General features: G+C 40.7%; 1 long non-coding RNA gene across 3 annotated transcripts in view; it reads left to right on the top strand.

Moving 5' to 3' along the window:
- Nucleotides 1–4,816: 4,816 nt before the first annotated feature.
- Nucleotides 4,817–24,475, top strand: part of LOC129646189 (uncharacterized) — a 98,425-nt gene continuing 78,766 nt past the window's right edge. Inside the window, exons 1-2 of one of the 3 annotated variants that reach the window (XR_008711740.1) lie at nucleotides 4,817–5,301; nucleotides 11,641–11,794. This is a non-coding gene — a long non-coding RNA (uncharacterized LOC129646189). Of the gene's footprint in view, nucleotides 5,302–6,528; nucleotides 7,664–11,640; nucleotides 11,795–24,475 lie in introns of those variants that run through there. The other 2 variants (XR_008711739.1, XR_008711738.1) reach the window with 2 other exon arrangements.

Consider the following 24,475-nt stretch of genomic DNA (forward strand, 5'->3'; position numbering starts at 1 on the left):
CTATCAAAAGCTAATAATTGTGTCACTTTAGCCTTGGGGAAAAGAAAAACAGGAAACATTTTATCAAGGTGCATAGATTCATAGGTAATATTTTAAAAGGTTATTTGAAGGGTGTTAACAGAATTGCATTTGAACAGACCTGTATTAAGGTAAAATTAAAAGTCTATTTTTTTTAAACCTAGAAATTGGCCACTGATACCCTATTTATTTTTTACATATGTAGCTAAGCAGAGGGCTTCCTTAGTGTGGCTTAGTGGTAAAGAATCCACCTGCCAATGCAGAAGACACAGGCTTGATCCCTGGGTTGGGAAGATCCCCTGGAGAAGGAAATGGCCTCCCACTCTAGTATTCTTGCCTGGGAAATCCTCTGGACAGAGGAGTCTGGTGGGCTACAGTCCGTGGGGTCACAAAAGAGTTGGATATGACTTAGTGACTAAACAGCAACAAAGCTAAGCTGAATAGTATTTTTTCCTGTTATAGAAATAAGCCTTAAGCATTGGAACTTATTAAATTAATAATGGCAAGATTAATCCATCATATTGCTGAATACATTTCTTCCAAATAGCCTAATTCTACAGATTAAAACAGGAATGGCCTCACCAGTTCATCTGAAAAGCAAGGAAAGGCCTTGCCCACCTCAAAATCTTTCTTTTACTCCTTCCCCAACTCTTCTTCCTTAGGAAAATTAACTTTTATTTTCATATAAAATTAGGCTTTCCTCCCATAATAATATGAATATACTTCTAAATTATTTGCAGTGACATTGTAATGGCCTGGTGGCTTTTCAACTATTTTACTTAGTAGATAGCTGAGTCTTGTTCAAACTATAACCTCTGACCTCGCGTGCGTAGAAGTGCCAGGGGAAGGGCTGAGTACTGACATGAGAACAGAAGAGGGAGCAGGAAGTGAGAAGTGATTTCAACTTCCTGCTTTGTCCTGTGTACAGGAGACAAGTGACTCTCTCAAAGTCACAGAAATCTCCAAACACCTCCCGACATTCCATTCCTTCTTTATTCCAATATCTTCAAAACTGAAAGTACTTGCTTAACAAGTAAATTAGTATTGGCAAATAACTATCACATTCGTGTTTGTTGGCGTTTGTTGTTTAGGCACTAAGTCGTGTTCAACTCTGGCATCTGCATGAACTGTATCCCACCAAGCTCCTTGGTCCGTGGGATTCTCCCAGCAAGAATACTGGAGTGGTTGCCATTTTCTTCTCCAGGGAATCTTCCTAATCCATTGATCGAACCTGCATATCCTACATTGGCAGGTGGATTCTTTACCAGTGTGCCATCAGGGAAGTGCCACCACATTCATACTACATTTTTAACTATGTTATCTATATGCTGCTGCTACTGCTGCTGCTAAGTCGCTTCAGTCGTGTCCGACTCTGTGCGACCCCATAGACGGCAGCCCACCAGGCTCCCCCGTCCCTGGGACTCTCCAGGCAAGAACACTGGAGTGGGTTGCCATTTCCTTCTCCAATGCATGAAAGTGAACAGTGAAAGTGAAGTCGCTGAGTCTTGTCCCACTCTTAGCGACCCCGTGGACTGCAGCCCACCAGGCTCCTCCATCCATGGGATTTTCCAGGCAAGAGTGCTGGAGTGGGGTGCCATTGCCTTCTCCAATGTTATCTATATATCCTTCCCCAAATATTCCCTGTCCCTCTCCCTCAATTTCTATCCCTCAGTCTCTCTCTCTCCCACCCTCCCTCTCTCTTTTTCATACATACAGAGACACACACACACACTATCTATTAAAAGTATGTACACTCCCTCTTATCTGACTTGTTAACTGTACATGTACTTTGTGCCAAGCCCTGGTCAGTAAATTACATGTGTTATTTCATTTAACCCTTAAAACAACCTTCGAAGGCAAATACTTTTATTTCTATGTTACAAATGAGGAAAATGAGCCACAGAGAGTTTAAGTAAATTTCCTAGTCTTACTTATTAACCACAGAGGCTAAAGCCAGATCCGACTGACTCCAAAATGCCTGCTTTTAATCATCGTGCTATATGTCTTTCCTCAATCCCCTGTCATACCCAACAAATGATTATATTTGAAAATTCCCATGACTTTTGTGTGTTAAACAAATAATAGCATAAATTGGAATGCTGGCAAATCTACTGCTTATGACCTTCTGAATAGATTTCTTATTTCAATTAACATTTTTTTTTTTTTTTTTTGGCTTTTCATAAAACACCACGAAGTACTTTTAAGGACAAAAGGAACAAACATTTTCATGTCGTCTTACGTAATGATGGGCAATTTAGACCTAATCCTTTTAGCCCAGAGATGGAAGACTGACACTCTAAACAAAGCTCATTGTGTTCTTTTGTGCTGCCATAACAAGGTATTTAAAGGATGAAGTTCTGCCTGGCAGATGGACTTCTTGGCATAACTATACATGCATCACAGAAATTGTTTTGTTTCAGAGGATTCAAACAGTGTGCCTGACATTTCTCAGAAGATATTTGTACTTGTAAATATGGTAACTTGTTAGGTAGGGGTGTTAAGGAACAATAACGGAGGCTTTAAAATCTCCTGTTTGGCCTGTTTTTATTGTCCTGTTTATAACTTTGCATGATATGTAAAAAGTGCATTTACTGAAACTGATTCAACCTAACCAAACACTCACACTCGAGGTCCTGAGTTGCTGTGTTAAAATTCCAACCACCCAAAGCTTGGGAGATGTGAGGAAACTAAGCAGATGTAGGGGCCACATGTGTGTGCACGGGGGGACAGGTGGGCTGAGCTCTCAGTGGACAGTGAGCATCAACAGCCAGCCACGAGAGTGACCTTTTTGGACATTCAGCCCAACTGAGCCTTCAGAGAACTGCAGCCCTGGCCAACATTTGACAACAACTGCATGAGAGACTCCAAGCAGAATCTACCCAGCTGAGCCCTTCCGCAGATTCCTGTCAGACAAAATCATGAGCAAAATCAAATGAATGTTGTTTACATAAGTAGGTTTTAGGGAGCTGTACTATGTAGCAAAAGTTAGATTTTGTTACCTGGAAGTTGGGTGCTACCAGGACCAGTGAGCACTAAAGTGGCATCAGTGAAGGCCTTAAGGAGAGTGAGTGAAACGTTACTGGGGGCTGAAGATAGAAGGCCTTGGATATGCAGTGCTGGAAGCTTCTGTCACTGCAGAAGACGGAACTGCCCCTAGTGAACGGGTTGATCTGATGAGGATATTTCTAGGCTAAACGTTCAAAGTGACAGCTAAGGTCTTCTAGCTGCTATCATAAAAATAAAGAGATGAATGAAAATAGAAATTATTCCATTTTCAAGCAGTATGTAGAACAAATAAAAATTGTCCTTGCTTTGCTAGGTTTAAAAAGAAAACAAAAAAAATAAAATCAATTCTCATCCCTAGTCTCTCCCAAAGGAAGACTCTCAAAAGTTAAAAAAAAAAAGAGCCTCAGGGCAAAGAGCAAATTCAGGGTGCTGTCTGGAAACATGATCTTTTACGGTAAACATGAAGCAAGCTGTATAACTATAAAATCCTTTCTTCAGACGTAGAAAGATTTCAGGTGATATCTCAGAGAATCTTTCAAAAGCCTTGGATGGATTTTTAGGACATGCCTCACAGAACCTCTATTTCTAATTGAACAACAGCCCTTCTAAGAACCTTAAGCAGTCTCATAGGGAACCCAAAGTAGAAATCTGAGATCAAATTTTCAGTTCTTGTTCAGGGACACACTGCTCAAGACTGAATTTTAAGCAAAAGGCAAGGTATCATACTATTATATAAGCCAAAACCAAACCAAGTCTCAAATGAGGATTTTTTTTTTTAGGAGTTTATCTCAACAGACTCTAAAGTATAACATTCTGTCTGGAAGGGGAAGTGTGTTCATGGCCACTGTGACTTTGCCTGACCAAAGGCCCCTACCACGCTGCATTTGTTGACAGAGTGCCCCAGGGGCAGGACATCTACTGTTGAATCTGTTATCAGCAAGCTTTGGAACTACCATCAGAAGCTGCTAACCTCTTAACCATACAACTAGTTTACATTCTCAGGCAGTCCAATTTTAGGGAACAGACAGTGGGACTGTGAGTTCGAAAAGAGCATATTGTGTTGTGGTAGTGGCAGGTATCAGAGGCAGAGATGTGAAGGAGATTAAAAGAAAATTTATAAGCTTGACATTAGGAGGTACACATGATCTCAGTCCCGCCAGAGCTTCACCTGTGACGAAATACTTGACCGTGTTGACAAGTGTACTTGAAAATGTTGGAAGCTGCAGAGACTCGAACATCTGCTCCCCTACCATGCACCAACAAGACAGAGAAAAGTTCCCTGGAAATGTGTTAATACTAGAGTCTTTTGCAATCAGCTGTATGACAAAGTGCTATTGAAGAGTTTGAAAACTCAGGTTCAGTCAAAGCATGTTATTACAAGAGCAACATATAGTAAGGTGTTATTGGAGAAGCATTAGAATGGAAGATCTAAATTCTCCCTGTTAGCAAAGATTTACTCTGGAAGAAAGGTGATAGATGCTGTTTTTATGAAATCCAACCAAAGGGCAAACTTGAACTGGAGGCCTCACTGGAGACATGGGGAGTTACAGTTGATGATGCTGGTATAACAGCCTTCCCAGTAAAATCAACTTCCCTACAAGTAAGGTCCCAAGGAGTGGTCTCCAACTTCCAGTTCTGGTCTGATACTCAGAAAACCTAATGAGAGGCTGTGTCATTTAACTTAATGTATGAAGTCTGAGCTCAGAGAGAACAGCTGGGACCATCCACTTTTAACCCAGGAGTTACTCATTTACCTGGTGCATTTTTCAATGTCTAGAGTTGCCAGGTGAAAGTATCTTCCTCCGTCCTTTAAAAAATTTGCTTACAGGAAAGATGGGTATTTCCAAGCAAACAACACTTGCTATAGGACTTTCCTTAAGCCATCCAGAAACTAACAGCAGGAAACAAGGAGAAAACTAATCCCTACAAGCAAAATTGCCCAGTAGATATTCTGGCTCCTCCTTCTTATAGGAGGCAGAGATTATGCATGTAAGGGCTGAAAAGAGCAGAAGCTGATGTTCCTTCCTTGTATGTAGGAATCATTAACCTGAAAGTCAGCCTTGATTCTGATAGTGGAAAAGATGACAGAGGGTGCTAGTGGGAATTTTTTTTTTTTTTCAGACCCATATTCTCTAAAGCTGTGATCTTCAGGCTGCAGGGACAACTGTATGACGCCCAGAAAGCCACATGCCACAGAAATGTCTGCTGGTGCAGGAAGACTTCCTGGTTGGGCTGGGGCAGTGGTGGTGTTGGCGTGAGTGACTAGCACTGTGTAAGGTGAGTGTGAGAAACCTTCCTAGTATCCAAGTGGCAGGGCAGAGTCAAAGATAAATAGCTCAGGTGCCAACTCAAATCCTCAAAGGAGAAAAAAAGGAGTTATTTGGGCTCACAGAAGAGTCTGAATCTTGGGAGCCAAAAATGAATTCAGTCCTGTCTTTTCATCCATACCTCAGGATGCTGTATTTGATGCTGCTGTGCACCACCAATGTTCGCTTCTAGAACCAACTTCTCTACACTGATTGGAATTTGGATGCTGATAGTCCACAGCTGCATCCTTTAGGCATTGCCCCTGGCTCTAGAAAGCTGCCTTACCCACAATGCTGGCCTCTTCCTGGGCTGCAGCACACGTTCAGTGTCTGGGTCATGCAGAGTTCAAAGGCTTGTCTTGCTTACTTCATTTCAAGACATCTCTAAAGGGCCAGTCCACCTTCCCAAGTGGATTTGTGGAATCCACTGAGGCTCTACTTCTAATTCACAAATCACCTTCCCTTTTCACATGTCCTTGGTTAGTGATAATCCTCATAACCAATTAAATATTTTGCTGCTAAAATTCAGTGCAAAGACACTTTGCTACATGCTACAAAAAGCAAAATTATGAACTTGTCTCTGACTTCAAAGAGTGTAACTTACAGAAATGATAAATGACTACAAAGTATCTTACGAGGCTGTATGGCCTAAGTGTGAAGGTGCTGAGTCATTCAGTCATCAAACTTTAAACACCTGTAGGTACAACAGGCTGGTTCCAAATTGGAAAAGGGGTACGTCAAGGCTGTATATTGTCACCCTGCTTATCTAACTTATATGCAGAGTACATCATGAGAAACACTGGACTGGAAGAAACACAAGCTGGAATCAAGATTGCTGGGAGAAATATCAATAACCTCAGATATGCAGATGATACCACCCTTATGGCAGAAAGTGAAGAGGAACTAAAAAGCCTCTTAATGAAAGTGAAAGAAGAGAGTGAAGAAGTTGGCTTAAACCTCAACATTCAGAAAACGAAGATCATGGCATCTGGTCCCACCACTTCATGGGAAATAGATGGGGAAACAGTGGAAACAGTGTCAGACTTTATTTTTGGGGGCTCCAAAATCACTGCAGATGGTGACTGCAGCCATGAAATTCAAAGACACTTACTCCTTGGAAGGAAAGTTATGACCAACCTAGATAGCATATTCAAAAGCAGAGACATTACTTTGCCAGCAAAGGTCTGTCTAGTCAAGGCTGTGGTTTTTCCTGTGGTCATGTATGGATGTGAGAGTTGGACTGTGAAGAAGGCTGAGTGCCGGAGAATTGATGCTTTTGAACTTTGGTGTTGGAGAAGACTCTTGAAAGTCCCTTGGACTGCAAGGAGATCCAACCAGTCCATTCTGAAGATCAGCCCTGGGATTTCTTTGAAGGGAATGATGCTGAAGCTGAAACTCCAGTACTTTGGCCACCTCATGCAAAGAGTTGACTCATTGGAAAAGACTCTGATACTGGGAGGCATTGAGGGCAGGAGGAGAAGGGGACGACAGAGGATGAGATGGCTGGATGGCATCACTGACTCGATGGACGTGAGTCTGAGTGAACTCCTGGAGTTTGTGATGGACAGGGAGGCCTGGCGTGCTGCAATTCATGGGGTCGCAAAGAGTCGGACACGACTGAGCGACTGAACTGAGGTACTTTGTACAGCCGCATGAAGGTCATTAAGCAGTGGGCCCTGCCGCTAAGGATTTCAGTGGGTTCAGGGGAAGAAAGTTTATTTATTGGCTGCACTGGATCCTTATTGCTGTGCGTGGACTTTCTCTAGTTGTGGAGAGCAGGGGCCACACTCTAGTTCTGGTGTGCAGGCTTCTCGTTGCACCGGCTTCTCTGTTGCGGGGGCTTTAGGGCATGCGGGCTTTAGTAGCTGCTGCACGTGTGCTCAGGAGTTGCGGCTCATGGGCTCCAGAGCGCAGGCGTACTTGCGGGGCACTGGCTTAGCTGTTCCGGTGGCATGTAGGATCTTCCCCAACCAGGGATGAAACGGTGTCCCTTGCATCGCAAGGCTAATTCTTAATCACTGGACCACCAGGCTGGTGCTTCCCTCCTGCCCCTTTATGCCCTAGCCCTTTGTGAAATAATTAATTACCTTTTCTGATCCAACTCAAGTTCTTTTTCTGCAGCGAGGATGTACATAAAAACAAATCAAGACTCCATGAGGAAACTTCCCAGAGAAACTACATAAGGCTCCATTGTTGAAGGAGCAGCTTAAAGGCAGGGAGTGGAAGGACGGTTCCTCACAATTGTTTCTAATAGGGTCTTTTAAAATTAGCAGCAAGAGAGAGTATTTAACAAGAAATCAGAGTCGAAAGTGAGAAGAAGCCTGAAGACAAAGGTAAGGAATTCTGGTTTTGTTTAGTAAGAAATATAAAGACTGTTTCTAGTTTATCTCCTCTACTTATTTTAAGCTGTATTGTCTAGTTTCACGTCTCTATTTCATGTCCTGCCTTGTTTGTTGACAGTATCGTGATCGCATTCTAGACATCTTCATTTTATGACTCATCTTCATTCCACTTAATTTGTCCCCGTCCTTGGCCATGTTTGTCATCTCGTTTGAAGAAATAATAAGCTGCTGTTGTTTTAAACTACTTGATTTTGGGGTGGAACTGATACATAATTTGGATTCTTGCCCAAAAGCTTCACTCAGGGTGACCTTGAAAGACAGCAGTGAGAGTCTCACCATTAGCAGAGGTTTGCATGTGTGGGTGATTATCTGTTTTGTGTCAGAAGAGAAGTAGATTGTAAGATTACTCATGGGCTCATTAGCAGTGACATGGTTTGGCTAGCTGTTCAGGGGCTTGGAAGGATAAAGAGTGAGAAAAAGAGGTTTGAAGAAGAGGCATGTGAATTGACATACAAACATGGGCATGAAGTATGAATATCTTTGTTTCGCATCCAAGTATCCACCAGAGGGGACTTCCATGGGATCCAGTGGCTAAGACCCCATGTTCCCAATGCAAGGGGCCCAGGTTCAATCCCTGGTCAGGGAACTAGATCCCATCTGTCACAACTAAGAATGCAACCAATTAAATATCCCACAAGCTGCAACTAAGACAGCTGAAACAGCAAATAATTAATACATATTTTTTAATGCCGACAGAGAGAAACCACTGCAGAAGGGACACTAAATAACCATGTAGGAGAACTTAGCCAGTCTTTGTTGAAAGTTACTGCAGTGTTGCACAGAGGGTTTATACAGGAGAAGCTATAGAGACAGGCTACATTGCATGAGCCCAGCAACGTGTACCGCCACTCACCAGGGCCGACCAATCATTTAACCAGCCAGCAGCAAGACTAATCCTTCCCTCTAGTATGGCCCCATGCCTTAAGGGGACCAACTAGACAAAGTTGGTTACACTGTGTCCGTGAAATTTCGAGAGGAAGAAATTTTAGTTTGAGTTGTGTTCTCTACGTGATTGCCTTTCCTGCTCATTAGGCTCATTGGCTGCACCATTATCCAAGAGCAAACAAAATGTTTGATCTACCAATATGTGATCCTACATAAATTGCATTGGACCAAGCCATGCACTTTAAAGCAAATGAGGTGTGACAGTAGGCACCTAACCATGAGGTTCCCTGATCTTTCGCATTTTACCACTCGGATTCTGCCAGCCTGACAGAGTGATAGAATGGCTTTTTGAAGGTATACACCAAAGGTGGGAAGTTGGAAGCTATATTGTGTGAGAATGTGGTGTATACCTTCATCCTCCAGAATAAAGAGCACACCCTGTATCATCAACTGTTATGTGATACTGTGTTCCCCAAGGGAACTACATGGGTCTGGGAACTACGGGTTACAAGGAGAAGGATCTGTGCTTATTATCACTTCCAGTGACCCATTTGGGATATTTGTTCTTCCCATCCCCACAGTCCTGTAAAGGGTTAATGGACTTGATTCCCAGGGGAATTCCTGGGCCTTCCTCCACAGGAGTCCCATTAAACTTCAGCTATGACTGTCACATGGTTACTTTTGGTTCTTTGTGCCAGTAAGCAAAAAAAGGATCTATAGTTCCGACAGGGGTTATTGACTCTGACCAAGAGTCACACACAACGGAGCACCTGAACAACACCAATAATCAGAAGGTAGGACCACTGTTACATATTATATAATGTTGTTGTTTGGTTACTCAGTCGTGTCCAACTCTTGCAACACCATGGACTGGAGCCTGCATGTGCCTCTGTCCATGGGATTTCCCAGGCAAGAATACTTCCTTCTCCAGGGGATCTTCCCAACCCAGGGATCAAACCCACATATCCTGCATTGCAGGCAGGTTCTTTACCATCTGATCCACCAGGGAAGCCCTAAGTTACATAGTAGGATCAGGGAAAAGTGGGTTTGGCACCCAAGTGATCTGCTTAGGAAAGGAGGTGAAGGGAAGTGGGCTCTTGGTATTCCTCTAACCAATTTTAATGGTAAATGCACTTGTGCAGAAGCCATATCCTGAGAAGGGCACAGCAACTATGAGCCCACGTCCGCCTCAGGAAATGGGGACTGGGTCATCCCACCAGGTAAATGCTGGAGACCAGCTGACTACCCAGTGGCAGTCAAGGGTGGGTGGATTCTAGTATATGAAGTTAAGAGATGAGGGAGACTATAAATATCAGTTTATGGTCTTGAATATAGTTGTAGGGCTGAGGGCAGGGGAGGAGGGAGAAAGGAAGAAGAAGGCTGACACTGTAGCTTGTCCCACTAAATTTCTAAAAGTTTTCCCTGGAAAGGAGGTGAGTTGCATTCCTGGAGAAGTTGTTCCCTTGTTGAGGGAATATACGACATGAAGCAAGTGGAACTAAATGACGTAGGAAGGATTGTAGTGGATGCGTTTGGACACCTCCTAGATTCCCCTTCCTGGTTAAGGCTTCATGGTCCCCTGTGCTGTTGGATGCTGATTACTTACAGGTGCATCCAGCTCTGGGAATTGCCCTCAGCTGAAGGAAACTACCTTGCTCAAGTCTCTGCTCTCCAGTTCCTGCTGCTGCTGCTGCTGCTGCTAAGTTGCTTCAGTCATGTCCGACTCTGTGCAACCCCAGAGATGGCAGCCCACCAGGCTCCCCTGTCCCTGAGATTCTCCAGGCAAGAACACTGGAGTGGGTTGCCATTTCCTTCTCCAATGCATGAAAGTGAAAAGTGAAAGTGAAGTCGCTCAGTCGTGTCTGACTCCTAGCGACCCCATGGACTGCAACCCACCAGGCCCCTCCATCCATGGGATTTTCCAGGCAAGAGTACTGGAGTGGGGTGCCATTGCCTTCTCTACCTCAGTTCCTGGTGTGGGGGCACAACAATCAGCAGCCATATATGATGACTGATTGTTGTGGGAGCACATTCCTTAATGTGGGACGTTCTAATTCTGTTGTAGGATCATCTTAGTCTTGAAGGATCGCTGTGGCAGTGGCTGAGGCTGCTGTTTTAACCATTTCAAATCCTACCTCTGCACAATTCACTTCCCTTGCAAAGAGCACTTCTGTTTTCAAGAGCACTTCTGCTAAACCTCCTGCATGCAAATTCTGGGGGAATTTTACCTAGGAGAGTACTGTATATTTATAAACCTAACCTTCTAAGAAAGGCAGATCCTGATACCTCCTTTATTCCGATAACCTCCCTAAGGGGTGTTTATGTATCGAGTGCTAAGGGCAGGAGATCCTTATATTTTACACAAAATAAGAATTCAAAATTCACAGAAAGCAGTTTCATAGAGAGGGAACAAAGACCACGTGAGAAAGTGAATGAAAGGTGAGAAGACCTGGTGAACACGGGAGGAGTAGATTTCTTGTTGAAACTAGTGAAGGAACATTTTGTTTTGTGAAGGGAAGATTGAGTTTTGCATCCAGGTTGACAAGAAGGGAAGAGTGTAGTATCTGTGGTCCCTCCTTGGGATTTCTACAGGCCTTTGAAACTAGAAGGATTCCGTGTTGGCTCAGAGGGTAAAGTGTCTACCTGCAATGCAGGAGACCCGGGCTCGACTCCTGGGCTGGCAAGATCCCCTGGAGAAGGAAATGGCCACCCACTCCAGTACTCTTGCCTCGAAAATTCCATGGATGGAGGAGCCTGGTGGGCTACAGTCCATGGGGTCACCAAGAGTCGGACATGACTGAGCGACTTCACTTCACTTTGAAACTGGAACTTTGAGGGGCAGAAAAATCCATGCCACTTATCAGATTATAAAATCATACACTAGGTGTATCAAGTCGTTGTCTTTAGAGTTGAATTTTTTTTTCACCCTAGTATCTCTTCCTAAATGTATGCAAAAAATCATCTGGTGCTGTTATTGTGATTTATCAGCATTGGGGTCATACTGACTTTGCTTTCTCTCACAGGGTACATCTACTATGTCTAGAAGTCTCAGTGACTCTACCTTCAAAATATATACAAAATTCAGGAAGTCCCTCAGGCAAAAAGGAATTATGAGACCAACCATAAGCCTGTATCTACATCAAGAAGTGAAGAGTATGGGAAATAGACTAAGGCAAGGTAGTGTGCAGTTTTTCACATTTTAATTCCTCTAAGAGATAGCTGTCTGTTTTTTAACGGGGTATAGTTGCTTTACAATGCTGCGTTAGTTTCTACTATACAATAACATGAATCAGATATATGTATACATATATCCCCTCCTTGTTTCTTGAGTTAGGATTGTATTGCTGTAAACTTCCCTCTTAGAACCGCTTTTGTTGTATCCCATAGGTTTTGGGTCACTGTGTTTTCATTGTCATTTGTTTCTGTGTATTTTTTTTTTAATTTCCTCTTTGATTTCTTCAGTGATCTCTTGGTTATTTAGTACTGTATTTTTTTGTTTATGATTTTTACAGGGTTTTTTTTTTTTTTTTTTTTTTTGTAATTGATTCCTAATCTCATAGTGTTGTGGTTGGAAAAGATGCTTGATTCAATTTCAAATTTCTTAAATTTGCCAAGGCTTGATTTGTGACTCAAGATGTGATCTGTCCTGGAGAATGTTCTTGTGCATTTGAAAAGTATATTCTGCTGTTTTCAGATGGAATGTCCTATAAATATCAGTTAAGTTTATCTGGTTTAGTGTGTCATGTTAAAGCTTATGTTTCTTTATTAATGTTCTCTCTAGATGATCTGTCCATTGGTATAAGTAGGGTATTAAAGTCCCCTACTATTACTGTGTTACTGTTGATTTCTGCTTTCATGGCTATTAGCACTTGCTTTATGTATTGAGGTGCTGCTATGTTGGTTACATAAATATTTTAAATTGTTCTATCTTCTTCATGGATTGATCCCTTGATCGTTATGTAGTGTCCTTCCTTGTCTCTTGTGATAGTCCTTGTTCTGAGGTCTATTTTTATCTGATATGAGTGTTGCTACTCTAGCTTTCATTTGATTCCATTTGCAAGGAATACCTTTTTCCGTCCCCTCAGTCTGTGGGTGTCCCAAGGTCTGAGGTGGCTCTCTTATAGACAGCATATACGAGGCTCTTGTTTTTGCATGCATTCTGTGTCTTTTGGCTTCCATTACCTCTCTGACCTCATCTCTTGGTTCTAGCCCCTCACTCATTCCGTTCAGCTACACAGCCTCCTTCCTTGCTTTCAGCTCATCAAACAGACTCCTGCTTTGTGCCTATCCACTGACTGACCCTCTGGCTATAACAATCTCTCCTCTGAAAGTCACCTGGTTAATGCCTTCGCCTCCTTTAAAGCTTTGCTTAAATATGCTTTTCTCAATGAGGGCTATCCTGACCATCCCCTGACCAATAACCACTTGCCTCTGTCATTCCCATACCTCCAAACTTGCTGTATTTTTTTATATAGCATTTATCACTTTCTATTAGATCATTTTTACCATCTGTATCCTCCCACTAGAATAAAGGCTCCTGGAAGACAGTGATTTTTGTTTCATCCTGGTGTTCTGTGTTTTGTTTTTCCTGGTATATCACAAACAGCCAAAACAGGGCATAATGTGCCAGTCACTAAATAAGTACTCACAGTATTGAGGAAAGGAGATGAGGGGGAGGGATGAATACAGTGAGGTGGGAAGAGGAGGGGAGAAGATCAAAGGGAAGAGAAATTTTTGCAATATAATTTTGCTAATATTTAATGATAGATACTATATTTGAAGTTTTGTTGCAGTGGACACCAGACTTCTTATTATAGAATATATGATTACTTTCACATGGCACCCCACTCCAGTACTCCTGCCTGGAAAATCCCATGGACGGAGGAGCCTGGTGGGCTGCAGTCCATGGGGTCGCTAAGAGTCAGACACGACTGAGCAACTTCACTTTTACTTTTCACTTTCATGCATTGGAGAAGGAAATGGCAACCCACTCCAGTGTTCTTGCCTGGAGAATCCCAGGGACTGGGGAGCCTGGTGGGCTGCCATCTTTGGGGTCGCACAGAGTCGGACACGACTGAAGCGACTTAGCAGCAGCAGCATATATGTGATAGAAGTTTCTATTGCAATTTTCATATTTCTCCCTAATTTTCTATAGTATTTCATAAATTTTCTGACCTAGGTCTAGCATTTATATGGGGATGGGGGTTGCCCCATGTATGTCTCCATGTTCTAGAAGTTACCTGTCAATGTATACATGCATATTTAGTCTTAGGAAGGGATCTATATTCTGAAAGGGGTTTGTGTCTCAAAGTTTACAATGTTCATTAGCTGTTCATAAGAAAATTTAGAGATTAAGATGGTATGCCTTAGAATCACACTGATTGTGACTCCTGGTTCTGCCTTTTACTAGCTGTGTAGTTTTGAGCGTGTGATTTAACATTCTGAGCCTTTGTTCCCTTTAGAAAATGGGTTGCTAAAACTAACCTTGTTGGTTCTTTGTAAGCACAAAAGAGATGATACATGTACAAGGCATGGCAGAGTACTAAAGTGACAGTTATTACAATGACTAATATTTATAAAATCCCATTTAAAATTGATTATTTAAAACTCAAAATGGCATTTCATTTCAAAATGTTATCCATACTGGATGAATTAATTCCCAGACTATATTAGAAAACAGAAAGTTAATATAAATTACATTCTATACCTAGATTGACTGTATAAAATTGTTTTCATAAAAAATAATTGATCTCCATGGAGGTTGGGGAAGTATCTTTCTTCATTTACTTACTCATTCACTGAACTTACTCATTCACAATTTTCCATCATCTTCTTTTTGGCAGGTACTAGGTGTGTATAGCGGAGAAGGCAATGACACCCCACTCCAGTACTCTTGCCTGGAAAATCCCATGGATGGGGGAGCCTGGTGGGTTGCAGTCCATGGGGTCGCTAAGAGTCGGACATGACTGAGTGACTTCACTTTCACTTTTCACTTTCATGCATTGGAGAAGGAAATGGCAACCCACTCTAGTGTTCTTGCCTGGAGAATCCCAGGGACGGGGGAGCCTGGTGGGCTGCCGTCTATGGGGTCGCACAGAGTCGGACACGACTGAAGCGACTTAGCAGCAGCAGCAGCAGGTGTGTATAGGGGGCTTCCAGATGGTGCTGGTAGTAAAGAACCCACCTGCCAAAGCAGGCAGACGTAAAAGACGCAGGTTGGATTCCTGGATAAGGAAGATCCTCTGAGGAAATGGCAATCCACTCCAGTGTTCTTGCCTGGAGAATCCCATGGACAGAGGGGCCTGGCAGGCTTCAGCCCATAGGCCACAAAGAGTCGAACATGACTAAAGCAACTTAGCATGTATGCACTATGGAATCTAGGTTCTGAAGTTCATGGTTCTTCTTAGATTTTAATTGGAGCTACACTTTATTCTTGAAACTCCTCCAGAGTTTTCCATTTCTTAAGGTTTGCCCACAAATTGGTTTAGTTATTAAACCTAGCAAAAACGATTGACTTTGAGACAAGATTAGGTTTTGATTAGGTTCTGATTTCCTTAAAAGGGCCAAATTGGCAGTTTTTCATTGGCTTCGCTTTCCAGACAATAATAAACTAGCATACTATTTAAGTCTGCCTCAAAAATGGAATGCCATATACAAGTATGTGTTTATCAGTGTGGGAAGGGATTTTGCTTATTCTTACAGTCTCAATCCAGTTGAAACTGTATTAGAATGCTGTTGGGATGCCCATCAGCATTTCATAATCTCTCAGCCACCTCATGTTTTTCTGTCTAAAGCATAGCACTCTTTCTTCTTTCAGATTTTGAAAATTTAATTCTGAATCACTTCACTGGCTCCATGAAGAAGTTAAACAAAGCTGTATTCAGCTTTTCATTATCTTTCAATTAATTATGATACTCCAAACATGTTAAGTGTGAGAATTTAAACTGTCAAATTTGCCTTCTGGGATGCTTTTCTTTCACAAATTAGTGTTTCTCTGAAGCTTCCCATAAAAATAATGATACTGACATTCTCAACAAACAAAGCAGCTGCTGTTCTTTCAACAGTTCTCTTTGAGCTAGGAGATATAATTTTATATCCATAATTACATCACAGGCTGTATTTAAAAAAATATTTAAAAACTGGCATCTGTGTCCTGCAGATGATGAAACTTAGGCTCCCTTGTTGAAGTGTATATACTTTGTCAATGATTTTTTTTTTTTTTAATTCACAGAAACTTAGTTGGCCAGATATAAATAATGAATTTTTAGGCAGTTACTAATTTTTTTTCCAAGCAATTCTTTGGAAATGGAAGCCGTACCCCTCTGTACCACTTGTCCAGTCTCTTACTGTCTGCTGACACAGCTGCCATTGATACCGTGTGGACAGAGCTTCATCTCCATACAACAGTTGCAAAATCAACAGATAATGTTCACTAGAGGTTTTTGGTCTGTGTATGCAAAGCTCTATGCTGTGTATTACACAGATAGAAAACATAGACATGGCATCTATCCTCAAGGAGTTTGTAAGCAAATAAGGGAGAAGAGACATTGATATAAATATCTAAGTTGTTAAGGAAGAAATGTCCCCTTAAAGATCCATTGTAACATAGAAAACGGAAGTACAATCCAAGGTGATGTTTAAGAGGCTCACAAAAGAAGAATCCTCCATATTTTTTGCTACTATTTTATTTCATTTAGTCCTGTTCCCATTTCCTGCACTCCTCCCCCCTCTCCTGCATCTCCCATGAATAAATGTAGGCGCCAAGCCTCAAGATTTACTTTTCTCATGGAATATGCTTCACATAGGTTCCTTGTCTGAGGCTCTTTCTATGCTTATCATAAAATAAGTTATCCAGCTCAAATACAGATATATGCCTTATTCCTCTCAAAGTGTCATGCATGCTTGATCTCATTTAGTATTAACAGCAGGGCATCAGTAGAGATTGATGTATTTACTACAAGAGGCAATTGAGACACACAGAGACTCTTATCTAGTATTTCACACATTCCATTACTTTTGAGGCTGACATTAGAATATGGTTTCTGGAAGCTCTGCCCAAAGGAATTCTTTATTAGGTTTTGATGTAGTTTACAATGATAATTAGCAATTTGTAGTAATCCTAGGAGAGCTAACCTTACCACAGAGATCGCCCCTCCACCCTACCAGAGGCCAAAAAGTTTAGGGATACAAGGTATCGTGACCCAGTTATTCAGGGTGAGGAAGTAATGGTTGGATGCCCTCAGGACCCTGTTCCCAGCCATGAGCTAGGAACACAGAACTGATATTGGAAAAGCCAATGGTGTATACAATTTGGATCCTTTTATCTAGGTTCCAGTTCTTTCTTTATATCTTTTTTTTTTTTTTTTTTTTTTTTCGGTCTCACAGATTATGTGACTTTCCCCAAGTAGTTAACTGACAAAGTACACTTTGGCTTCCAATTCTGAGCCTCACTTCCACTTCAGATCTCATCTTTCTTTTCTGTTTTCCCATGCTCAGACAGTCCATTATTCCCTCCTGATGCCTCACCACACTGTAGGCCCTTAGAAAAACAAGCTGGGTCAGTGCTGACAGAGAAAGAATATTAAATGCTACAGCACAAGCGCTCTTTCAGACTTTGTTTACTTTTCACATCCTGTGTTCACCTCTGACTGTGAAGGGCAACCATGTCATCAACCAAAAATAATATGTCAAGCTCTAGCCCTGTTCCAGGAACTGTCTAATACATCATCTCTTTCATGTCTAGAGAAAATACCTACTGAATCACTGGGACATCCTTCTGCCTTGATATGTTTCTCCAATCTGTGTAGCTTTGTACTTTTCAATAGAGAAATCTCTACTTAAGATAATAAAATGGAAAAAATAAACTTCAAACAACCTTGCATATTCATAAAACATAAGTATTCATAAAACAGCCAAGATATTAGATGTTAATACCTTTAATGGATTCATACAGTGAAATTTTCTTCAAAGCACCCTAAAGAACAATAGTGAACAAGATCCTAAACTCTCAACTAAGCATTAAATGAATACACATATTCAAAGCAAGAGTAGGTAAAAGAGTGTTTTCATAAAATCCCAAGTCCCAGTCAATTATATTAATACCAAAGCTTTCATAATAAAGGAGTTCTTAGTCAACGTAAGTTTTCATTAAAAAAAAAAAAAAAGGATAACAAAACAAGCAATAACATCACGCCTTATTTACCTCCAAAGTTATAGTTGAAGATGACTCCATTAGCCAGTAAGTTATTTCCAAATCAAGTTTGTTCTTGTAGATGTCACTACAGCAGATGATTCTTCATTACAGTGAATCCAGAAGAAATCCAAAATTCTACATTAAACAACAAAACAAAAAGTCACAGTTGAGAGGAGCGGCTTTGTTTCTTAAACTTTTTCAGTTTGTGCTACGAGGCTAATTTTTTTTTTTTTTAAATTAAGAGTAGATTCGTCTACATGGCATTGTTGGCAATAACTTCTCAGAGAAAAAGGTCAAAATTCCCTGAGTCCTTTAGTTTTTATTCTTTTGAAATATTCCCTCTAACCAATTGAGTTAGTCCATATTGAATAATCTGGTTCTTTTGTAATATAAATGCCATTGGCATTTATCTGTGAAATGTTTCCAAGAATAGAGTTGGCCTTTCCTCCTTAAAGTAGTATCTCTTCAGGATTCCAGTAGGCCAAACTCAAGATTTCCCACATCCCTAAATGCCACTCTGTTACCACCTCTTAGATATAGCTTGCTAAACTTTCTGCCAAGATTCGCTCAGGAAGTTTGCAAAGAGATAAAAACTTTGAGAAGGGCAAAAGACAAAGAAAAAGTCACTGAAAACACAAATGTTTCAGCCACTCCTTTTCAGTTATAACAAAAATGTGCTGATGTTATTCCCATTATCAGTGTTTCCTTTGATTACAATTTAATAGTGTGATGATCCACAGGGCAAGAACAGTGTTGATGGGTTTCTATTAATTCAGTCCTTAATGCTATGCCAGCATTGGCACTTAATATATACTTTTAGATAATACCCACTATAATTGAATGGAGTCAAACACATTGTAAATTAAGAGAGAAATAAGCAAGTTCCATTTAATTTGCTTTTCCAAATGTAGAAATTGAATTACAGAGTATGTATGAGTCATGATTACACATGGATTCCAAGTCTCCCTTCTAAGATGTCCCCAACTCAGAGCCACTTTGTGCGGGAAATATTTTTGCCTGGTCTTTTCAGAACTGCTTCCGCACAACGCCTCAATCAGTGGAGCATGCTGCCAGTACCTTTCTATTTCCTTCTGTGACCACTCTCCTTACTCTTCACTCTCTTTCGTCTCTTTAATTCATCCTTATCATCTCTAGAGAATGCAGTTAATAATCTTAAAGTATTTAATGTGTCCCATCTTTGAGCACTAACAGTCGTGTCTATACAACATAATATAGTAATTGTATACCATGTTCTACTTCACTTGTGTGGACTTAATCTCCCCTTTAGATGAAGTGTTTTAAGGCAGAGTCTACATCTTATCATTTTTATTATCCCCTCAGTGCTTGTCCCAGTGATGGACACATAGGGAAACAAATACATCTCCCAAGTTCCCATACCCTGCAGTGCTCGGGACCTCCTCTGGACGGCCCTGCTTCTCTAAACTGTGCTGAACAAGGATCATGGCAAATCAATGTTCAAAAGATCTGGAGACATGCAGAGGTTTTGAAATCCCTAAAATTACATAAAAGTTAACTAAAATTACATAAAGTAGGTAGCCGAATATTCCAGCTGGGCATCTAGCTAGAATTAGTCCCCACTTTGAGCATTCAGCATGTTGTCTATACTAGTTCCTTTGCTTCAGGGGTAGCTGTTATAGCAAGTGTTGATCAGAAAATAGAAGATCATGCTGCTTTTCAGAAGTATAAAGTGCTCTGGAGAAAAGAGAACAGGTGAAATCTTATTATTATTTTTAAATGTTTGACTGACTTAAGGATAAAGAACAGAACTCTGGAAATAATGCAGAAGACACATAGGGGAAAAAAGTGTTTTAAAGAACTCATGAATTGAGTGAATCAGAAAGAGAAGTAACTAAAAATGAATTGACAATGCTGGAGAAAACTTTGAACTTTTTGGGAAGCACTGTAACTCAAACATTAGTAGAACTACATATTGATCTTAACCTTTTCACAAATGGAAATGATGTTCAGCGGAGAAGGCAATGGCACCCCACTCTAGTACTCTTGCCTGGAAAATCCCATGGACGGAGGAGCCTGGTGGGCTGCAGTCCGTGGGATTGCTAAGAGTCGGACATGACTGAGTGACTTCACTTTCACTTTTCACTTTCATGCATTGGAGAAGGAAATGGCAACCCACTCCAGTGTTCTTGCCTGGAGAATCCCAGGGACGGGGGAGCCTGGTGGGCTGCCATCTATGGGGTCGCACAGAGTCGGACACGACTGAAGAAACTTAGCAGCAACTGGAAATGATGTTCAGATGTGTGAATAGTGAAGCAGGGAGAGAGTGAGGGAAATAAATTTGTAAAAGATGATCTTTTTATGTAGTATTTGATTTATAGTAAAATTATAATCTTCAAGGATCTCTGGAAGAAGACTGGTTGATTTATAAAATTGTATTTATTTTAATATTGAATTAGAGAATTGTATTTATTCTAAAGCTTCACATTGCATCCAAGAGCATAGTTAGGACCAGGCTGTCCACAAATAGCTTTTTAAAGGAGTAGGACTGATTTGTGATTTGCAATTATTAGTCTATCATGAAGACTACTGAACTGTTTTATTGTTGGAGTAAAAAGTCTAGTTTCTTTATTTTAGTCTTTCATCTTACCATATTCATATACTTGGTAAATCCAACTATAGATTTATGGCAGTAGAACTAGAATTTAATTAAGCAGGGTTTGCTGGTCATCAGACTCTAGTTCACTTGAGTCTATTAGATCTTGAATCTGTTAGTTTAGTGTGTGTAAACTTGGATAACTTCTCAATACATCATTTTCTCATCAGTAAACTGAGTTGCTAATAATTTGTACCACACAGGATTGTTGTAAAGATTAAGTAAATGAAAACATGCAAAACACTAAGTGTGAGTCAGCTAAAAAGCAGATATTAGATTAATATTAGTTGCTTTTATTCCTGTGGTAGTACAGGTACCAAATCTTAAACTATGCTTTTAGAAAATGTCTTAGGGAAATGTTTCAAAATCTGACAATCAGCACTAGAGAACCATTGTTTCAAAGATTCTGTGACATACACATTATAGAAATTTACTTTGAGCTTTTTTGAAAAAACAGTAGTGGATTTCCAGGAATTAAAGTAGACATACTACAATGTTGATCATTATTGGGTAGTTTTCAAACTTTATAATGTTTTGCTCATAATGTATTTCGAGCAAATTATTTTTTTCTGTGTGTTAGAGCTTGCCATGATTTCGGCCACTCTTCTAAAATAACACTTTAATGCTGTATATATGGATCTGGAACCACGGGCTTTATTGCCTTTCTCACAATACTTTCAGTGTATTCACCAAACAAGTTGGTATAAAATTCCAGTTATTTCTCTTAGATTATATTATTTTTTAACATTATTTGTAAGTTAAATATGCAAAAAAATATAATACTGGTAGAACGGAGAGGTGAAAAGAACATTAGACTGAGTTTTTATAGCTCTAGATTCTAGTCCTGAGTTTGCCACTAATAAACCACATGTGTTTGGGACTTCCCTGGTGGTCCAGTGGTTAAGAGTGCATGCTCCCATTGCAGGAAGCATGAGTTCCATCCCTGGTTGGAAAACAGATCCTATAAAACAGATCCTATTGGCTAAAAAAGAGGGGAAAAAAAACACAATACATACATTTGGCAAATATATTTATAAAATAACATTAACAACTAACATTTACTCAGTTTTTAGTCTTTATGTGCCAGATACTCTATTACGCTCTTTGCTTTATTCACTTTTACAACTTCTTACTGTTGTTAAGAAGGGTCTGAGGTTTTACCCAACTTCGAAGCTAATGACTGTGCCTGCCACAATTGCATCATTGTTTGTGAAAGATGAGACTCCTTGGTCAGAGACCAAGGTCCTTCTTTGGAGTTCTTTGAGGGCCAGGTAATGCCAACACATGCCATAGGTTATGTTAAAGGAGAGGAATCCTGAGATTAGGAAACCCAAATCTTTATCCTGAAGAGTAAGCATAACTCACCATTGCTCCACAGGGAAACATTAGCTTCATTTGCTGGACAGTAAGCAAACCTGTCCTTTGCTCTGGAGGCAGATGCTATCTCTGTCTTGCAAGGCTGTGATCCACATAAACAGCTTGGAAAAAGTATTCAGAGCAAAAGCAGTTAGCATTTCTGCCTGAAACAATAGGCAGAAACATGAGAAACCTATGGAGAATTTACCAACACTCATAATATACTATAGATATATGGAAGATACTATAATTAAGAAGCTAAGGAAGTGAGAGGCTAAGTAAATTTCCCCAAGACTTGTGCAGAACTGGATTCAAACCCAGTCAATTCCAAGAGCCTGGGATCTTCACCAGTATAATCAATTGATATTCTCTTGAATGTAAACACTTCTTTAAATAAATAGCAACATGCAAGTGTAAGTTCTTAGTGCCCTCATCCTGCACCTCACTTTACTCATCTATAAAGTGGGCGGTGGAGAGAGGCCTTGGGTTAGAGGTTCTCTTTGAGAGACTTTTAGATTTACTATGTCATGATTCTAACGTTTCTCTCTTAAAACGAAAAGACAGCATGTGTAAGTGGATGTGATGCAGACTGGAAACACAGAAAAGAAAACAAGAGCATCTGTTTCATTGTTGGTGTACCTTTATAAATCTTTATCAGGATCTTTGCATTCCTTAATTAAGTTTTATGAGATTCGTTAGAAAAATGAGTGTTCAATTACTACTTAGGGTATTTCTGGCTTTTCTAATTATAGCTTATGGCTGGAGTAAGCAGATACTTTATTTTCCAACTACCCCATCATAAAACTTCCTTTTTCTATAATATGAGTGAGAATATTATCTAAGAATAAAGTGAGGGCGGTCTTCAAGTTGCTCATGCCTGGCATGTTACCAGGGAAGCATGTCCTGGACAGTGCATTACCAAAGAAGGGAAGGAAAAGGAAAGAAACTGTAATAACATTAGTGAGATAGTCAGGCTGAGAGCACTCTTCACATCCAGAGAAGCTAAAGAGATGTTTTTCTTGAGTTGGAATCTGGCTTGAAAACTATATTTAGATATCAACTGACAGAGCATCATATCAGACACTTTATCTTATCATCATGAGCTAGATTGTGGTCACATGCTGCCCATTTCCTGAAGTCTGTTGAAACCTCATTTTCTTGCTAGAGAAATCCCTCTGGCAACCTTCACAAGATGATGCTTCTTAGGACTCTATCCTTGACCCCTATCTTCTGTCATTCTAGCAAATTTCTTTAGTGTGCCTCATCCCTGGGCTTCAAGGACCATTTATATGCTAATGAACCAAATATCTCTAAATATGGTTCACCATGCTCTCTCCTGAGCTCCTGATTCATGCAATCAACTTTTTATTTGACATCTCTACTTGAGTATATCAAGGGTATTTCAAGCTCTGCTTGTCCAAAATGGAACACTGCAAATCCCCTTTTTCTACTTAAATAGTCTCCATACTACTTTAGGGCATCATCATCCACTCAGTTCAGAGAAGGCAATGGCACCCCACTCCAGTACTCTTGCCTGGAAAATCCCATGGACGGAGGGGCCTAGTGGGCTGCAGTCCATAGGGTCGCTAAGAGTCAGACACGACTGAGCGACTTCACTTTCACTTTTCACTTTCATGCATTGGAGAAGGAAATGGCAACCCACTCTAGTGTTCTTGCCTGGAGAATCCCAGGGACGGGGGAGCCTGATGGGCTGCCGTCTATGGGGTCGCACAGAGTCGGACACGACTGAAGCAACTTAGCAGCATCCACTCAGTTTCCTAAGCCAAAAACCTAGGCATCTTTTACTTTACTCCTGATATCCAATTAATTACCATGTCCTATTAATACTCAGAGAAGGAAATGGCGACCCATTCCAGGTTTCCTGCCTGGGAAATCCCATCCACAGAGGAACTTGGCGGGCTGCAGTCCATGGGGTTGCAGAGTCAGACATGACTTCGTGACTAAACAACAATTAATACTCATTCCTAAAGTTCTACATGTCCACCAACAATATCTTTGTAGAAACATGTATAATATCATGTATGAAACGAGTTGCCAGTCCAGGTTCTTTGTAGAAACATGTATAATATCATGTATGAAACGAGTTGCCAGTCCAGGTTCAATGCACAATACTGGATGCTTGGGGCTGGTGCACTGGGACGACCCAGAGGGATGGTATGGGGAGGGAGGAGGGAGGAGGGTTCAGGATGGGGAACACATGTATACCTGTGGTGGATTCATTTCGATATTTGGCAAAACTAATACAGTATTGTAAAGTTTAAAAATAAAATAAAATTAAAAAAAAAAGAAATTACTATTAATTTTAATCTTGACCATTATATCATTCCTTAACTGGTCTCCTGTAGCCAGAATTATCTCTATAAAATGCATACCAGATCATGCAAACCTTCTGCATAAAACCTCTCAGGGGCTTCCTAGCTACCTCTTGGAAAAAGTCTGAATTCCTAATATGATTTACAAAGCCTCCATAATATTGACTAATTATCTTTATTTAGCATTAGTAGTCTATTTTCAGACCATGACTCCACAGACTCCAGGCTCTGTCTTCCTGTCCTTCACAGATTGTTCCTCTTACCTTGGACATCATTTCCGTTGCCTTTCCTACGCACCCTACTCAGCTTAAACTGTATACTGGAGAGTCTTCTCTGACCCCTAG

This window comes from Bubalus kerabau, chromosome 3, assembly GCF_029407905.1.
Source record: "Bubalus kerabau isolate K-KA32 ecotype Philippines breed swamp buffalo chromosome 3, PCC_UOA_SB_1v2, whole genome shotgun sequence".
Lineage (NCBI taxonomy): Eukaryota > Metazoa > Chordata > Mammalia > Artiodactyla > Bovidae > Bubalus > Bubalus kerabau.